The sequence below is a fragment of the Syngnathus typhle genome, linkage group LG13, assembly GCF_033458585.1.
Source record: "Syngnathus typhle isolate RoL2023-S1 ecotype Sweden linkage group LG13, RoL_Styp_1.0, whole genome shotgun sequence".
NCBI classification, from domain to species: Eukaryota; Metazoa; Chordata; class Actinopteri; order Syngnathiformes; family Syngnathidae; genus Syngnathus; species Syngnathus typhle.
Window position 1 is genome coordinate 1,976,956 of NC_083750.1, and position 17,693 is coordinate 1,994,648.

General features: G+C 45.7%; 1 long non-coding RNA gene across 1 annotated transcript; it reads left to right on the forward strand.

The window, feature by feature from the left end:
* The first annotated feature begins 14,199 nt into the window (after positions 1–14,199).
* On the forward strand, positions 14,200–17,007 carry LOC133166024 (uncharacterized). The gene is made up of 2 exons (XR_009717685.1): positions 14,200–16,095; positions 16,472–17,007. It is a non-coding gene; the product is annotated as an uncharacterized LOC133166024 (long non-coding RNA).
* The last annotated feature ends 686 nt before the right edge of the window (positions 17,008–17,693 follow it).

Genomic DNA, 17,693 nt, shown 5'->3' on the forward strand with positions numbered 1-17,693 from the left:
CTCGGCAGCGTTCTGTGGGGAAATCGCCTGGGTACCGCTCGAATTGCATTTCACACTCAGTGATGAAGGCTTTGCTGAGTCCGGGTTCTCCAGCGTACCGTTCAGGAGGAGCCAGCCTGACCCCCATTGCCATGGGAGCGGGAACCGGACGATCGACCGGGGAAGCAACTGGTGGACTGGGCGTCGCTGCTGGTCCCGCGGTCAGTAGCGTGAGAACGTCTTGCATCTGCCGGCTTAGTGTTCCCACCTGGGCGGCCACCGCCGCTCTGAAGTCTTCTTGGACATCAACTCCCAGGGCATCTACCTGCTGCTGGGGTTGGACTAGCTTTGACGCCTGGGAGCGCACTGCGGCGGCCAGCTGTTCCGACTCTGCCGAGTCCATGTCTGGCCAGTGCGTAATGTCAGGCTCAGAGCAGGGAGAGGACTCGAATGCAGAGTTAAAAAAATCAAGGAGTTTATTTCCTTCACGGACGACAGCTCCAAGAACAAAAGGCGCCTCACGATGAGGGAAAAAGGGCAAAAACAAAAGCGCCTCAACACGAGGGGAAAAAAGGCAAAAACAAAAGCGCCTCAACACGGGGGAAAAAAGGGCTGAGAACAGCAAAAAAAAGCCCCTCAAACTGAGGGAAAAACGAAGGCCAAATCTTACGGGCAAAGCACAGAGCTTGGACCAAAAGTCTCGGCTATCAAGGCTTTCACGGAGAATAGCTGTGGCTATGGCGTCGCTGGTGATCATGACTAGCAAGACGCACTGGCACAAGACAAGGGGAGGACGCAGGCTAAATACACACACGGAAGGGGGAGGACACAGGCGCAGACAATCAGGGCGGACGACCCAGGTGTACGTAGTTATCAAAACAGGGAGGTCAAGTGGACGGTAGTGCAGAGGAAGTGCAGAGGTCGTGTACAAAATAAAGCAGGAAGTGATAACACAAAGGACAGGACAAAACAAAACAATCTACAAAACCCGACAGTATGACACATACTGTCATGGCGGCCTCCGTGTGATAACCGGTCTGCGATGGAGATTAAAAAACAAACAATATTTGACAATAACACACCATCAAGGATTGCACCATTGCATCAAACAATGTCGTCAATTATGAATTTTACTGACAAAGTGTGTTGGGCAGGATGGCTGAATGCGATGCGCGATTGACAACAAACAAGAAGAAAGGTGTGATTTCAAGTTTTATTTCAAGGGAGACTTTCTTCAAAAATTGTTGTACCCATGCATAATGCGCACCCCAGATTTTAGGACAATAAATTAGTTAAATTTTGCGCATTATGCATGGAAAAACACGGTAAACCAATCTACTGTGATAAAACAACAAAATTGCAATAACTGCATTAACCATCAAAGTGAAGTAGAACTGTAACTGTAGTATTGAAAAAAATCTGAATAAGGAAAAACATTGCAATAAAATAAAAGATCAAAGTCAGCTTTATTGTCAATCCCTTCATATGTCAAGACACACAAAGAAACCGAAATTCCGTTTCCTCCATCCCACGGTGACGAGACACAATACACGATAAACATACAATTAGACGACACAAAATAAAAACAAGAAGGCACAAATAATAAATAATAAATAAATAAAATGAGTGATGAATAAATAACAAACAAATAACCCAATAAATAAGAGGAGCAAAACTGAGCCAGTGTGCGTACAGCAGACAGTAAGCATAGCGCTAAGTGCAGGACGCTACGCAGAAAGGGGGGGCGAGTTCAGGATCCTAACAGCCTCGACTATGAAGCTGTTTGAGAGTCTGGTGGTGCGGGAGCGCAGGCTCCTGTACCTCTTCCCAGAGGGCAGAAGCTCAAACAAAGAGTGAGCGGGGTGACTCACATCACTCAGAATCGTGGTCGCCTTGCGGGTGAGATGGGACGTGTAAATGTCCTTCAAGGAGGGGAGCGAAGCACCAATAATCTCACCAGCCGTGTTCACTATGCGCTGCAGGGCCTTCAAGTTGTAGTCAGTGCAGCCGCCACCCCAAACAGCAATACAGCTGGAGAGGACGCTCTCAATTGTGCCGCGGTAAAATGTAGTCATGACGGCCGAACGCAAACTGCTACCGCTATTGTTGGGGAGCCTGAGGACTGTATAGTTGGCTCAGATGGTTATGCTCTTTTCGCCCCCGGGTTTCGCTCAGGACACAGGAGGGAAGACGTGGTTCAGTTTTGATTGCTTCACTGTTTTTTTTACTGTTACTATTGTCAAAAAAGTAACAGGCACTGTGACTCATAGGCGCATACAGGCAAACTGGCAAAAGGGTATAGGCGCACGTTTGGTCGTAAGGGTGTGAGAGCAGGTGTGTGTAGTGTAAATGGGTAAGTCTTTGGGTGTGTGAATGTGATTCTTGTATGTGTGATTATTGTATGAACTATCTATCTATCTATCTATCTATCTATCTATCTATCTATCTATCTATCTATCTATCTATCTATCTGGCTCTGGCTCTCACTATCTCTCTCTCTCACTATCTCTATATCTCTATCTATCTATATCTATCTTTATATCTATCTCCATCTCTCTCTATCTCTCACTATCTGTAGCTCCAGCTCTATCTCTATCTCCAGCTCTAGCTCTATCTCCAGCTCTATCTCTATATCTAGCTATCTCTATATCCATGTCTATATCTATCTTTATCTCTAGTTAGTTAGTTAGTTAGTTTATTGTTTAGCACATATTATATCAATAACTGTCCAAGGAGGGAGACAAAGCCTAGGGCTTGTAAAGAGCTCCACTCCTTCAAACCCCCAATTCCAACCCTTGATGCTGAGTGCCAAGCAGGGAGGCTATATCTATCTATCTCTATATCTATGTCTATATCTACCTATCTCTATATGTATATCTATATCTCTGTCCGTCTGTCTGTCTGTCTGTCTGTGTGTGTCTCTCTCTGTCTCTGTCTCTCTCTCTCTCTTTTGCTCTGTGTGTGTGTCTCTCCTTCTTCTTGGTAGTCCATCGGGGTCCGATGATGACGTTGTCTCTGTAGTCAGGGATAACTGCGCATGTGGCTCCCCAGCTGGAAGCACATAAGCGCCCGCAGGTGCTACATTTAAAATCTGCATTTTTGGTTGAGGCCGGATGCATCTCTGTGACGTCTGTCCTTTGATGCAGCTAGATGCTGTTGCTGATCCCTCTCAAAGGCAGTGGCTGCTTTGAAAGAGCATTCCGTTCTGTCACGAGCATGCACTTCCAGATGGCGTGGTTGAATATCACTCCACTTTAGATTGCTTTTCATTGTGTCGTTGTACCTCAGTTTGGATACTAAAGCATGGATATTAAAAAAAAGCTGTTTGAAAACAAATGCATTTACCGTTTTTTTCCGTGTATAGTGCGCCCCCATATATAATACGCACCCTAAAAATGGCATGCTGATGCTGGAAAAAAGCCTGTACCCATGTATAATACGCACCCAATTTTTATGAATTTTTTTTTTATGAATTTTTTTTTTTCTTTTTTTTTTTTTTTAAGTCCCAATGATCGTCACACACGCAGGGAGGCAATGGGTCCCATTTTTATAGTCTTTGGTATGGTCTTAACTAGGCTGGATGTAATTATTTTTGTTGGCGTTGATTTCTCCGACTGCCCATAAACGCACCACCGCGCTCCGTGCGCGCACGGGAAAGAGGCGTGCGGACGTGAAAAAGGCGGCTCTGTATGGGAGAGACGTTGAAGAGGAATAAAAACACCCTTGGAAACCAAAACTTGGTGATTTCAAGTTTCATTTCGAGGGACATTTGTCACGTCTCATCCCCAGTTTTGCTATGTGTCTAGGTTGCCATAGTTTCTGTTCGTGTCGCCCCTCTCTTCCTGTGTCACCTCAATCGATGTAACATGTTTTGTATTTAAGTCCTGTCTGCCCCTCGTTCACCGTCGGATCATTGCATGTGTTACTGTCATGATGTCTGTTTGCTTTCTGTTCCTGTCTTTGGTAATGTCACCCTGTCTTTTTGTTCCACGACTTTGTCGGTCAGTCCTGTTGTTGGTTTTGTTTTCTAAAGAAAAAAAAAAGAAGAAAAAAAAGAAAATTAAAAAAAGAAAAAAAAAAAATTTTTTGTACCCATGTATAATGCGCACCCCAGATTTTAGGACAATAAATTCGTTAAATTTTGCGCACTATACACGGAAAAAAACGGTATTTTAACACTAAACTTTGATGTCGTGTTTTTTCTTTAAATGTGCGGCGAGATTTGTGCTCCCTGAATATTTGATCACCGCATGGCAGGATTTACAAACTGCACGTGTCTTGTCGGTTGAGCCATCTTTTCTTTGGAATCCAAAGTGCTTCCAAACGAATGACTTGAAGCCTAAAGCGGAGTAAATTTCCTCGTCTTTTTGGACACTAGCCATAGCACCAGCCCAGGAGCCGCGTACTAGTTGTCGACTCCCCTTTCACGTGCCTGCTCTGCTCACAACACAACAACGCCGGGCGCACTGCTCCCGGAAAGAGGAAGCAAGCAACAATGAACTGGATTTCAAAATAAAGTTGCGTTTAATGTACGAGGTCAAACACGGCGATATAAATCGATGTTTACGTTTAGCATCGATGCCAATAAATCGTAGAGCATTGTATTGATTACCGTTTTTTTCCGTGTATAATGCGCCCCCATGTATAATACGCACCCTAAAAATGGCATGTTGATGCTGGAAAAAAGCCTGTACCCATGTATAATACGCACCCAATTTAAAAAAATAAAAAAATTGAATTTATTTTTTTAATTTTATTTTCTTTTTTTTTTTAAGTCCCAATGATCGTCACACACGCAGGGAGGCAATGGGTCCAATTTTTATAGTCTTTGGTATGGTCTTAAATAGGCTGGATGTATTTTTTTTGTTGCCGTTGATTTCTCCGACTGCCCGTATAGGCACCACCGCGATCAGATGAGAAGAGAGGGAAGTGACGTGCGGACATGTGAAAAAGGCAGCTCTGTATGGGAGAGACGTTGAAGAGGAATAAAAACACCCTTGGAAACCAAAACTTGCCCCTCGTCGTGACTCGGAGCCGCAACAAATGTTTCGGATTTTTGTAGGGTACATTGTGACAGACAGCAAACGAGCAGGTGATCGAGCAAGCCTTGTCTGATACGAGAGCATTGCGGTCGTATGGAGCGTGTTTGAAGTGAACAGCAGTGACGAAAGGAACAAGGCAAAGTGTTGTGAAATAAAATATTACCTGTAATACGCATTTTGTTATTTGCTGATTGAAACTGCTAATTACACTGTGAATTGAAACTAATAGGAAGAAAACAACTCTCGCTCTTTATATAGCTGACGTGTCTTGCGCATCCGTTCTGCGCATCGGATCCATAGTGCGCATGTGCAGTCATACTGCCTCCGTATGACGTCCGGTCCGCGATGGAGATTAAAAAACAAACAATATTTGTCATGTCTCGTCCCCAGTTTTGCTATGTCTCTAGGTTGCCATAGTTTCTGTTCGCGTCGCCCTCTCTTCCTGTGTCACCTCAATCAATGTAACGTGTTTTGTATTTAAGTCCTGTCTGCCCCTCGCTCACCGTCGGATCATTGCATGTGTTACTGTCATGATGTCTGTTTGGTTTCTGTTCCTGTCTTTGGTAATGTCACCCTGTCTTTTTGTTCCACATCTTTGTCGGTCAGTCCTGTTGTTGGTTTTGTTGTACCATGACTTTCTTAAAAAAAAAAAAAAAATTTTTTTAAAAATTAAAACATTTTTGTACCCATGTATAATGCGCACCCCAGATTTTAGGACAATAAATTAGTTAAATTTTGCGCGTTATACACGGAAAAAAACGGTAATCGATGTGTATCGATGTATCGTTACACCCCTAGTGACGGGCTTTGTTGACGTTCATGTGGCTGAACGTCTTCTCACACACGTAGGTCGAGCCAAATTGTCCACTCTTTTTTAACATTCGGCACTCGGTGTCCACCTTTCTTTTCTTCGGGCCACTAATTTTAATGGAAGGATTCCAGGGGAAGGTTTGTGGGTGGCATTAGCGTAAAACTGTATCTGAAAACTCAGCGCGCGAATTACGAGAATATTGACGTCACAGCCTAGGCTCGAAATTTGGCACTGATAGATGAAATTAGTACGTACTACTGAGTACGCACACGCACTTGTGAGTGTGCACCGAGCTTTCTGACACGGCTCCCGGGAGTAAATGCGCGGGGGGGCGCTTCCCCATCTACTAGGGAAACATACTAATTGCAGGGAAAATTACCCCCAAAAAAATGAATAATACAATTTATTCAGGTTTGGCGGGCCGGATTAAACGGCTCCGTGGTCCGGATGTGGCCCACGGGCCGTAGTTTGCCCATGTCTGGTCTAGATCTTTCACCGCATGGAGCAAGACTTGTGTAAAGAACAGGTTGAATAGAAGCAAGCATACAACCTTGTTTTACTTCGTTGGAAATGGCGAAAGTGTTCAAATGTTCTCCATTTGAGAAGACCTGTCCTGTCATTTTGTCATGAAAGAGGCGTATGAGCTTGCTGAATTTTGGTGGACAGCCGAGTTTGAGAAGTATAGACCAGAGAGCCACTCTGTTGACCGTGTCAAACGCCTTGTCAAGTCTATGAACATTGAGTATAGGTCCATCTGCTGTTTGATGCACTTCGCTTGAATTTGTCGCACAGTGAAAATCGTGTCAGTGGTGCTATGGCCAGGTCTGAATCCACACTGGGCCTCAGGCAGGTTTTCTTCAGAAATAGTTTTGATGAGCCTATTGAGGAGTATTCGTGCAAGGATTTTGCCGGCAATAGATAATTAGGAAATTCCTCTGTAGTTGCCACAGTCTGCCTTATCTCCTTTGTTCTTATATAGTGCCGCTATGGTAGCATCTCGGAGGTCTGCAGGCAATATCTTCTTCTTCCCATATTGCTCAGAGGACGTCCTGGAATGCTTTGAAAGCAGAGGGTCCCAGAGCCTTGAAGATTTCTGCAGGGATTCCATCTTTCCCTGGTGCTTTGCCACAGCTCATCTGCTTTATTGCGGCTCTGACCTCGGCCTCTGTAGGTGGAAGGTCGAGTTCCTCCTGTGTAGGCTTTTGTGGTATCTGCTCCAACACAGCCTGGTTGACAGTGGATGGTCGGTTGAGTAACTAGCTGAAGTGGTCCTCCCACCTTGCATTGATTCCCTCTTTGTCCTTGATGATGGTAGAACCGTCAGCAGAGTAGAGGGACTGTTCCTGATGCTGAGGGACCGTATAAGGCAGGGGTCTCAAACTCCAGTACTCGGGGGCCTCATTCCTACGTGTTTTCCAAGTTCCCCTCGTTAAACAGACCTGATTCAATTATCGGGCTCCTGCAGAACGTGAGGATGAACTGATCATTTGTATCAGGTGTGTTTAACGAGGGAAACTTGGAAAACATGTAGAAATGCGGGCCCTGAGGACTGGAGTTTGAGACCCCTTGTATAATGCCTTTATTGCATTGAACAGCATCTTGGAGTCGTTGGTCTCGGCATAAAGCTGCACTTCATTGGCTTTCCTTTCCCACCACTGGTTCTGCATATTGTGAAGTTCTCTCTGTGTTTTGGCTTTGCAGTCTTTATGTCTGTCATGTCTTGAAGAACAATAAGGATGATTTTGCCAGTCGATAAAGGCCTTCCTCTTCTTGTCCAGTATTGCCTACACAGCTTCGTCATTTTCAGCAAACCAATCTTGGTGGACCCTCTTCTTTGGTTCTAGCTAGCACTGATGTGGCGCTCTCAGTGACCACTTATCTTCCGGTGTGCCTAACAGTGGCCCTTTCTCTTGACGGTAGCTGTTGGATAGAAGGCGTGCGATGTTGAAGGCATGTCTGACGATCTTTGGGCGTTTGGGGTGTTGAGGGACTACATGGATGTTGAGTTTTGCTCGCACAAGTCTGTGGTCGGTACAACAATCTGCACCTTGCGTTGCCCTTGTAGAGAGAACATATTTCCTGTCACGTTGACGGGTGATGATGTAGTCTATGAGTTGCCATTGTTTTGATCGCGGGTGCATCCACGTCGTTTTGTACTTATCGGCCTGCCTGAATTTTGTGTTGGTCAGCAGCAGGTTGTATTCAGCCCACTTATCAAAGTCAAAGTCTGCTTTATTGTCAACATCTTCACATGCCGAGACACACAAAGAGATCGCAATTACGTTTTCCCTATCCCACGGTGACAAGACATATTACACGATAGACATACAAGTAAACGACGCAATATAAAAAAACAAGAAGGCACAAACAATAAATAATAAGAGTAACAATAAATAATAAATAAATAGATAACACAACGAATAAAAGCCAGTGTGCATACAGACAGTAAAAGTACAGGACGCTACGCAGAACGGGGAAGCGAGTTCAGGATCCTGACAGCCTGGAGTATGAAGCTGTTTGAGAGTCTGGTGGTGCGGGAGCGCAGGCTTCTGTACTTCTTCCCAGAGGGCAGAAGCTCGAACAAAGAGTGAGCGGGGTGACTCACATCACTCACAATCGTGGTCGCCTTGCGGGTGAGATGGGAGGTGTAAATGTCCTTCAAGGAGGGGAGCGAAGCACCAATAATCTTACCAGCCGCGTTCACTATGCGCTGCAGGGCCTTCAAGTTGTAGTCAGTGCAGCCGCCACCCCAAACAGCAATACAGCTGGAGAGGACGCTCTCAATGGTACCGCGGTAAAATGTAGTCATGACGGCCGGAGGGGCGCTCGCTCGCCTGAGTTTCCGCAGGAAGTACAGGCGGCGCTGGGCTTTCTTTGTCAGTGATGCGGTGTTGGTGGACCAGGAGAGATCCTCACTGATGTGCACCCCCAGGAACTTGGCGCTGCTCACTCTCTCCACCACAGCACCGTCGATGGTCAGCGGCAGGTGTTGGGTGTGACCCTTCCGGAAGTCCACAACAATCTCCTTGGTCTTGTCGACGTTCAGCAGGAGGTTGTTGTCCCTGCACCACGTGGTCAGAAGGTCAACCTCCAGCCTGTATTGAGTCTCGTCTCCCTTGGTGATGAGACCCACCAGAGTCGTGTCATCAGCAACCTTCACTATACGGTTTTCGCTGTAGGTTGCAGTGCAGTCATGCGTCAGGAGGGTGAAGAGCAGCGGACTGAGCACACAGCCTTGGGGGGCCCCCGTGCTCAGCGTGATGCTGGCGGAGATTTTGTCGCCAACACGTACTACCTGTGGCCTTTGACAGAGGAAGTCCAGTAGCCAGTTGCAGAGGTAGGTAAAGAGGCCCAGCGTGTCAAGTTTGCTGATGAGGCGTTGTGGCACAATGGTGTTGAAGGCAGAACTGAAGTCCACAAACAGCAATCTCACATACGAGTCCCTTCTCTCCAGGTGGGTGTGGGCCGAGTGGAGGGCAGAGCATATGGCATCCTCAGAGGACCGTTTGGCTCGGTACGCAAACTGGAAGGGGTCAATGGTGGGGGGAGAACGGATCGGATGTGCTCCATGAAAAGCCGCTCAAAGCACTTCATGATGATGGGCGTAAGTGCCACGGGGCGGTAGTCATTGAAGCAGGACGGAGCGGGTTTCTTCGGCACAGGTACGATGGTGGCAGCTTTGAAACATGACGGGACGATGGCCTGCTGCAGGGAAGTGTTAAAGATGTCTGTGAAGTCATCCGTCAGCTCACCAGCGCAGTCCCTCAGCGCTCGACCCGGGATGTTGTCAGGGCCCGCCGCCTTACGGATGTTGATAGCGGCAAGCGCCCTCCTCACGCTGTCGGCGGAGAGGCACAGGGGCAGCTCGTGTGAAGGCGGAGTGGCCTTCAGCGGGCAAGTGCTGTTCTGAGCGTCGAAGCGAGCAAAGAAGCGGTTGAGGTCATTGAGCAGACGGACGTCGCCTTCACAGCTCTGCGGCGCGGGCTTGTAATCCGTGATGGTCTGAATGCCCTGCCAAAGGCTCCGTGCGTCCCTGCTGTCCTTGAAGTGGGCGGTAATTTTGCACGAGAACGCCCTCTTTGCATCTTTGATGCCCCGGGACAGGTCAGCCCTCGCAGTCCTCAAGCCAGCCACATCCTCCATGATATGGTCAGAAAGTCCAAGATGGGGGAGGGGGGCGGCTTTGAAAGCTCCTTTATGCGAAGAGTAGACCAGGTCCAGGAAGCTGTCGCCACGCGTAGGAAAATTAACATGCTGGTGAAGCCTCGGAAAAACAGACTTCAAGTTAGCATGATTAAAATCCCCAGCGAAGATGGTGAAACCGTCAGGGTGCGCTGTCGCTTGTTCACTGACAGCCTGGTACAGTTCACTAAGAGCCGCGATCCTGTCGCCTTCGATGTTGGAAGGCGGGATGTAAACCGCGACGAGCAGAATCGCGGTAAATTCCCTTGGCAGGTAAAAAAGGACGGCACTTAATGATCACGAACTCCGCCAGTGGCGAGCAGTGCTTGCATACCACTACAGAGTCCCGGCACCATTCGTCACGGATGTAGACGCATATTCCACCTCTACGAGATTTCCCCCCTTGTACAATGGCCCGGTCCGCCCGATAGCACGCTAGCCGCTCCAGATGTACAGGTGTATGTATATATATGTATGTATATATATATATATATATGTATATATATATATATATATATGTATGTATGTATATATACCTCATAAACATGGTGAGAGATAAAGAATCAAATGAGATGCCGGCTCAGACGTCGCCCGGTCAAACAAGGTCTGCGTCAGGTGTTGGGGAACCAGAACGCCTAGATGAGAAGTGGGCTACTGGAACAAGGCGGAAATGGGCGAGATGTGAGAACCTAACACTGTTGGAGTGCTACTACTCCAGTAAACCAAGTCAGAGGGGGTACATGAAGAGAATGTGGGAGCAATGGAAGGAGCTATATCCACACTCAACACTAACCACTAAACAACTAGTGACTCAGTGCTCCAATATCCAGAAACGACAATTGATATCACAACTTGAGATTGACGAGGTACAACACAGATGCCAAGACAAACGGGAACCCGTATTCCGGGTCAGAGAGGAGTCAACATCAACTGCCCAAGAAATTGGGTACACAGCCCCAAGAGGTGATGCAAGCCTGAACAAGACAGCAACTGACCTGAAGGATAAGATCATGACTCGAATGAACAGCGGCCAACCGCGACGCCAACTACAAAGGCTAAGTGAAGCACCACCAGAAGGTCTGGTTGAAGATCTGAATGCAGCACTGAGAGCAATCCCTACAACCACCATCACTGAAACCAATGAGTTGATATACACTTCAGCAACAGTGATCCTGGAGATGCTTGGTTACAAGAGCAATATCAAGCATGAGATACAAGACCCACCATGGAAAAGAAGGTTGGAGGCTAAGATCAAGACAGTGCGGAGAGACGTGAGCCAACTATCAGAGATCCAGAAAGGTGCAATGAAGAAACCAGCACCCAAGAAGTACAGCCAGATGAACGTACCTGAAGCACTGGAGACTGCCAAACAGAGGCTCCTAGCCCTGTCCAGCCGCCTAAAGAGATTCACAAGAGAAAGTGAAGCCAGGCGAATAAACAGGCTCTTCACAACCCAACCAGGAAAAGTGTACTCTCAATGGCAGGGTAACAACAGCAGAACGGACCCACCAAGGATGGAGACTGTGCAATACTGGAAGGGCATATGGGAGAAGGACACATCACACAACAGTGAGGCACAATGGCTAGTCTCTCTAAGAGAAGACCACAGCAACACCCTGAGCAGAACCCAGTTACCATCACTGTGGCAGACATCCAAGAGAGAGTCTCAGGTATGAAGAACTGGACAGCACCCGGGCCAGATATGATCCATGCCTACTGGATTAAGAAGCTCACTGCACTCCATGAGCGCCTAGCAGAACAAATGAACCAGCTACTAAAAGTTGGAACTCACCCCGAATGGTTAACTGAAGGACGCACAATCCTGATCCTGAAGGATCCCACAAAGGGTACAGTCCCATCCAACTATCGGCCAATAACCTGTCTCCCTACAACATGGAAGATCATGTCAGGCATCATAGCGGCTAAGATAAGTGTACACATGGCTCAATACATGAGCACAACACAGAAAGGCATAGGCAGCAATACCAGAGGAGCCAAACACCAGCTGCTGGTTGACGGAACAGTCGCCCGAGACTGCAAGACTCGACACACCAACCTGTGCACTGCCTGGATTGATTACAAGAAAGCCTACGACTCCATGCCACACTCATGGATCACTGAATGCTTGGAACTGTACAACATCAACAGGAACCTGAGAGCCTTCATTGCAAACTCGATGGGACTGTGGAAAACAACCCTTGAGGCCAATTACAAGCCAATTGCACAAGTCTCCATCAAATGTGGCATATACCAAGGAGATGCTCTGTCCCCACTGCTGTTCTGCATAGGTCTGAACCCCCTCAGCCAAATAATCAACAAGACTGGCTACGGATACCGACTCAAAAATGGGGCCACCATCAGTCACCTCCTATACATGGATGACATAAAGTTGTATGCCAAGAGCGAGCGAGACATCGATTCACTGATCCACACAACCAGGATCTACAGCACAGACATCGGAATGTCATTCGGACTAGAGAAGTGCGGTCGCATGGTGACAAAGAGAGGGAAGGTAGTCCATACAGAAGGGGTCTCACTCCCAGAAGGAACAATAACAGACATTGAGGACAGCTACAAGTACCTTGGTATCCAACAAGCAAATGGCAACCTCGATGAAGCCACAAGGAGAGGAGCCACAGCCAAATACCTACAACGAGTAAGGCAAGTCCTCAGAAGTCAGCTAAATGGCAAGAACAAGATCCGGGCAATAAACAGCTACGCCCTGCCAGTCATCAGATACCCTGCAGGAATAATAAGCTGGCCAAAGGAAGGGACGCAAACCACAGATGTCAAGACACGGAAGCTCCTAACCATGCACGGAGGATTCCACCCTAAGTCCAGCACCCTGAGACTGTACACTAGCCGTAAAGAAGGAGGCCGAGGACTACTGAGTGTGAGAGCCACTGTTCGGGATGAAACAGCCAAGATCCGTGAGTACATCAAGGAAAAGGCCCGAACGGATGACGTGCTCAGTGAATGTCTCAGACAATGGCAAACAGAGGAAGAGTGGCTAGAGACACCATCATGGGAGGACAAACCCCTACATGGGATGCAGATAAGTGAAGTGGCTGACATCAAGAAATCCTACCAATGGCTGGAAAAAGATGGACTGAAGGACAGCACAGAGGCACTCATCATGGCTGCACAGGAACAGGCTCTGAACACCAGAGCAATAGAGGCCAAGATCTACCACACCAGACAAGACCCAAGGTGTAGGCTGTGCAAAGAGGCCCCTGAGACAGTCCAGCACATAACAGCAGGGTCTAAGATGCTAGCAGGGAAAGCATACATGGAACGTCATAACCAAGTGGCTGGCATAGTGTACAGGAACATCTGTGCAGAGTATGGACTGGAAGCCCCAAGTTCAAAGTGGGAAGCACCCCCTAAGGTGGCAGAGAACGGGCGAGCCAAGATCCTGTGGGACTTCCAGATCCAGACTGACAAGATGGTGATGGCGAACCAACCGGACATTGTGGTGGTGGACAAACAGCAGAAGAAGGCCGTTGTAGCGGATGTAGCAATACCAAGCGATGGCAACATCAGGAAAAAAGAACTTGAGAAGCTAGAGAAATACCAGGGCCTCAAAGAAGAGCTTGAGAAGGCCTGGAAAGTGAAGGCCTCGGTGGTGCCCGTGGTCATTGGGACACTTGGGGCAGTGACCCCCAAACCGGAGGAGTGGCTACAGCAGATTCCAGGAACAACATCAGACATCTCAGTCCAGAAGAGTGCAGTGCTAGGAACAGCCAAAATACTGCGCAGAACCCTCAAGCTCCCAGGCCTCTGGTAGAGGACCCGAGCTTGGAGTGGGAGACCACCCGCGGAAGGTGAGAGGGGAATTTTTCTTATATATATATATATTATATATATATATACATATGTGTATATATATATATATATATACATATATATATATATATATATATATACATATGTGTATATATACATATGTGTATATATACATATGTGTATATATGTGTATATGTATGTGTATATATGTGTATATGTATGTATATATATGTGTATATGTATATATATATATATGATTTTATATATATATGATTTTATATATATATATATATATATATATATATATATATATATATATATATATATATATATATATATATATATATATATATATATATATATATATATATATATATATTAGGGGTGTAAATCGCGGGTTTTGTCACGATACGATATTTGCCGATATCTTAAAGCCTGCTGCGATTCATTCACGGTATATCACGATATAGTGCTCTACGATCAATATATATATTTTTTTTAAATAAAAAATATAGAACAATATCCTGATTTATAACAAGTCATACGCAAAATCAACAAGGTACTGCAAACTCTTTATTTAGGAAATTACAAGAGTATTTTAGTATACAAAGTGCTTATTTTAACACTGAACTTTTTTCTTTAAATGTGCGGCGAGATTTGTGGTCCCTGAATAATTGATCACCGCATGGCAGGATTTACAAACTGCACGTGTCTTGTCCGTTGAGCCATCTTTTCTTTGGAATCCAAAGTGCTTCCAAACGAATGACTTGAAGCCTAAAGGGGAGCAAATTTCCTCGTCTTTTTGGACACTAGCCTTAGCACCAGCCCAGGAGCCGCGTACCAGTTGTCGACTCCCCTTTCACGTGCCTGCTCTGCTCACAACACAACGCCGCGGCGCGCACTGCTCCCGGAAAGAGGAAGCAAGCAACAATGAACTGGATTTCAAAATAAAGTCGCGTCTAATGTCCGAGGTCAAACACGGCGATATAAATCTATGTTTACCTTTAGCATCGATGCCAATAAATCGTCGAGCATTATATCGATTAATCGATGTGTATCGATGAATCGTTACACCCCTAATATATATGTATATGTATATATATGTATTTGTGTATATATATATATATATATATGTATATATATATATATACGTATATGAATAAGAGCCTCCTTCAGGGAAACTACCCCTTCACGTTTCTTAATTCCTCTGTGCCTGCGTGTCATTTCCTACTGTCTGATGTGACACAGAGAACAGAACCGAGATGTTCCTCGTCTGGCACAAAAGCCTGAGTTGTGTGTGATGAGGAATATATGTACGTGGATACGCTCACATGTATCCTGCATTCCTGTGACATTCGTGCACGCATGGACATGCACGTTTACTGGGTCAAAGTCATGTTTTCACGCAAAGCCCACATGAGTGAGACGCAGCTGAGACACGCGTAGATAAGAAGTGACATGTTGACTAAATAGAGAATAGGATGCGCACCATTCGCCTCTGAGTGGTGAATGATCATGCATGATGTGCACTGTTGCATAAGCGTGGAGTCTAACCTTTCCCCTGCCAATGCATGACTCACAAGCTGGATGCCAAAGGTAATCTGCCGTAGTTTGTGTCTGACCCTAGTCAGACCCTTCAACACATCTTAAATAGCAAAAATAAAAAAAGTCATGTTTTGAACTTCCTATGGGGGGGTGGTAATGTAATTGTTCGTTAGACTAAAAGTATTATGGAAAATGAATGGCAGAATTTTCTCACGATCCCGTACCTCACCGAGCCATGAGTGTTTGCACGTGTAGCGAATGTTGGTATTTTTTCAGGGTTCCTAAAACGATTGCAAAACATTTTTCCCTTCCGCTCAGAAATAGTTAAAAATTTGTTATCGACAAAAAAAACTGTTTGCAGTCAATAAAACAGTTTGGAACATCTTCGCAACTGTTTGCAAGTGTTTGCAACTGTTTGCAACATTCAATGAATTTTAAACCGATTTGCGGCATTATTATGATTATGTATTTATTATTGCTGTTGAAGCTGTGTGTATGTTTCATGTGTGTCATATTTGAAATGATTCGAGGATTGCTCTGAAGGCCACTGCTGTGACCCCAATTGCCCTCCCCGCGATTGTCTCTATGGTTACACAAAATGAGAGTCCCGCAGGTAAAGATGCGCCGATTACGATGATGGTGTAGTCGGTCATCCGGGTTTTCCTCGTGGCTCTTCGCTTTTTGCATCAGGTTCACCGTGCAGCCAGCTCACATGACCTCTGTCACCTAGCCCGAGGCGACACATAGCAGGTGAGGAATGCATGCAAAGGGTTTAAGAGAACCACGTTGGCATTGGCTCCCCTGAGCAAGGTTGTTTATGTGCATTCACGGCAGTTACTAGCTCAGATAAAATCATTTCCTGGGAATGGAGTAATGTAATGAGATTTTATTTTTAATGGTTGCTTCAACATTAAGTGCTACCACGTTGACACTACTGCACAGTTTCCTCTAATGTATTGAAACGGCAAGGTGTGAATTCCTTAATTTTGGGTACTAATGACAGATTTTGAACTATTGATTTGTGATTTATGGGGTTTTGTCCTTTTTTTATGTTTTCTTAACTAGGAAATTGTAAATTCAATTGACCTAATTTCTTTTCTGCCTTCTACTCGATGCTTCTGCCCAGGGCTTCGGACTCGTCGGACTCTGTCATTTTTGCCGGACTCGGACTCAGTGCTGATTTTGACCAGGTCCGCCAATAAAAAAAATACGTTCAATTTTATTTTCATCATGCTGCTGAGAATGCGTGTAGGAATACTGTCCACAGCCCTGCTTGCTTGTTATGAAGACAAATTTAGTTGTTGCGTGCGTGCCCGCGCCTGCCTGCCTGCGTGCGTGCAGCCAAGATGGAAGAACTCGGGAGCAGCGAGAGAACAATGTTTTGCCTCTAGATTTGGGGGGGAAACGATAAGGGGGGTAAGTTACAATCAATGCGGCCACGTTGAGTTGCACTTAGGCTAATGTTTACATTATGTACCAATGTCAAGGACGATTGTCACCCAGCTTATATCATTGATGTGTTTCGATAGTTGTGGGGTCGTCACTAATTATTTGTGTTTAGATAAATGTCTGAGCTATAATTGTGTAATTAATGATTAAAACTTGAAAGTATCTGTTCATTGTATTCGTTATATGTTTAATAAAGACAAAGCCATCACAAAACGGTTGTAATTATTTAGATTTTGATCTAAATTAGCCTTGAATAAAGACTAAGCAGTCACATGAATTAACAGAAAAAATGGACAGCCGGACTCGGACTCGTGGTCAAGAGGCCGGACTCGGACTCGGTGCAAAAATCCGACTGAGTCCACAGCCCTGCTTCTGCCAGCACCTGGTGACTGGAGAAGCACATATCAACATAAGGCAGGCGCCTCGGATAATGAATCAGATTGATTTTAAAACTGCTTTTCTTTTCACTACAATCAAGCCACACAAAGTTCTGGTAATTGAAGGAAAGCATAATTTCCAGCCTCCAGCACCATCGACGCTTAGTTTGTGATGGAAATATAGCTGTCTTACAGGTACTTTCACTGAGTAAAGAGGTTTTTTTTAATTGAGCAGAAACATCCTGTTGAAATGAAAATTCTTTTGTCCACTTCAGTGACGAGACAATGTTCTAATTTTTGGTCCCCAAAATTGTATTTTTACCTTGAGTCCACTGGACAATGACTACCTTAGTTGAGGTGACAGGGTCATGCTCCAACCTGACAGGGTCTTAAATAACTTGTGCGTAAGTTTGGAGATCACCCACTGAGGTTGAATAATCACCACGCACGGCCACCTATAACAGGATTAAACCCTGCGGCAAAAAAAGCGTTCTGAGACTTGATGGCTTAACATCAGCTGAG